Genomic DNA, 2,231 nt, shown 5'->3' with positions numbered 1-2,231 from the left:
ACACACACACACACACACACACACACACACACACACACACACACGAACATGTTTGAAATCATGACTGAGGAAAAACAACACATTCATACAGCAACAAAATAGTACTGATGGCATTTGCTGTGACAATATCAATAAAACATTCAAAAGAGAACACTTCACATTGACTGACTTAAAAATGAGACGCTGAGTTAAATCAGCTACTGGAAGATTTGAACAAAAATGACAGCTCCTTGTATTCCACAGACTTTTACATGGAAAGGTTCAAAAATCAAATCATTGATGGTCTCCAAAGCTTGAGCCATTGGAGATTTTGGTACAGGACAGTAAGTGAGAGAAGAAGAAACACTGATGTGGATTTGTTTAAAAAAAAAAAAAAAAAAAAAAAAAAAATAAAATTACTAAAAGAAACTATATAAAGTGCTTCTGTTAAAACGAACATCCTCTGTCTGAGGTATTAAAGGGAAATCACATCAAATGGCACAAAAAAAAAAACTCTACGGCATTACACTGTGCACTGAAGACAAGCTATTTACAGTTTGAAGTGTATTTCCACACACTCCATTCACCCTCACAGGTACGGTTGTGTCGTTGGCGTGAGTCTTATCTAAAGATGAAGACAGATTGAGAAAGCAGTCATCACAACTCCCGTGTTATTCTCCAGAAGGCTAATTCTGCCAGGTAAGACGCTGTTAGTGTTGCCAGTATCTCTGGTGCCAAAAACACTAGTTCCCATTCGCTGTCCAGCCTGCTGTTTCCTCTCCAAATGAGAGAGGAAACAGCGCTGCTAAGTATCAGTGCTCAACAAAACTCCCCAAATTCTCTCTCTAGTGCACACACACATACACAAGCCTCCCATTCCCACTCTTACATCAAGGCCAAGCTCAGAGCACACAGCAGGCGCAGAGCCAGCCGTTTGATAGGTGGAGCATCCGAGTGGAAGGTGGAGGTGGCAGAGCCACGGGGGTAGATCCTCCATCTATCCCTGTGTGGGTGGAGACTCTCCATGTCCTTCTGGGCGCTGTACGCTGCCACTGTGAAGTTAGCATCCCCGGTGGTAAGGAGATCAAACACACAGGAGTGGAAGTAAATGTCCTGCACATCCAGCTGCTCCCTGCAGCGTTCCTTCGCACCCTCCACACTGAATACCTGCGTGGCTCCGTAGGGGGACGCTTGTGTCTGTGAGGAGTAGCTGGGCCGACGCAGCTGCTGAAGCTGCAGGCCGAGCGCAGGAGGGGAGAGCGGCAGGGGAAGATGGCCGGCCTGGTCGATGCGTTCTCCTCCGGGGCAGCCGTTCAGACAGAGCTGCAGGTCCTGGGTGGCATCGTAGGCCTGTGACAGCTCCTCCGGGATCCGCACTGCAAGGGTCAGGTAGCGGCCCAGCTGGCGAACAATTACAGTTACACCAATGTAGCCGGCGTGCAGCTCCACGTGGTGCCCCGGGCTGCGCTCAGAGATCCACAAAGCCCGGACCTTCCCAGTTGCACCTTCTGCGCCAGCAGAAAGGTGGATGGGGTCTCCGCTGCTCACGGTTCCATCGTCAAAGGCAGCGGGGAGGTTGTCTGTGACAGCCTGGTAGACCCTCTGGTCTGTACAACCCTCATAGGGCTTGAAGATGATGGTGATCTACAGAGAGGGAGAGAGAGTTAGGGACAAGTTTAAAGTGGGTTCAATGAATGATGCCGATTGATGCACAGTTCACAGTTACAAAGTCAATTCATTAGATGACAAACACAACTTTCTTGAAGGAGATGAGTAGAGCTGAAACAATAAACCGAATCATTGTAGAGCTGCCACAATTAGTCGATTAGTTAATTGAATAGAAAATCACTTGGAAATATTTTCTGCGATTTGCTGCTCGTCTTTGTTACATATGATAGTCAATGAAATATCTTTATTTGAGCATTTACAGACTTCACTGACTTTCGTCAATTAATCAAAAAAATTATCCGATAATGAATTGGTAATGAAGTTACAGCCCTAATTAATTGATTAGTTAATCAACTAATCTGCTACTACTTTGAAAACCAAGTCATGGTTTATATAAGTATCTTCATTGAGTATCTTTTGGTTAGAGAAATTTTCAAAACATTTAATCAATTTGTTGAAAATAAACAGATTAATTGAGAAAGAAAATGGTTGCAGCCCTAGAAATAAGGTAAACGGTCTTCATCACACACGCGCGCGCACACACACACACACACACACACACACACACACACACACACACACAC

The 2,231-nt window shown here is 45.2% G+C and overlaps 1 pseudogene; it reads right to left on the bottom strand.

The window, feature by feature from the left end:
- Window positions 1-14: 14 nt before the first annotated feature.
- Window positions 15-1,623, bottom strand: LOC116377097 (RGM domain family member B pseudogene; annotated as a pseudogene).
- Between the last annotated feature and the right edge of the window lie 608 nt (window positions 1,624-2,231).

The sequence above is a fragment of the Anarrhichthys ocellatus genome, unplaced genomic scaffold, assembly GCF_004355925.1.
Source record: "Anarrhichthys ocellatus isolate YVR2014 unplaced genomic scaffold, GSC_Weel_1.0 scaffold895, whole genome shotgun sequence".
Lineage (NCBI taxonomy): Eukaryota > Metazoa > Chordata > Actinopteri > Perciformes > Anarhichadidae > Anarrhichthys > Anarrhichthys ocellatus.
Note: the sequence above shows the minus strand (reverse complement) of the source record. Positions and strands in the feature narration are given on the sequence as shown.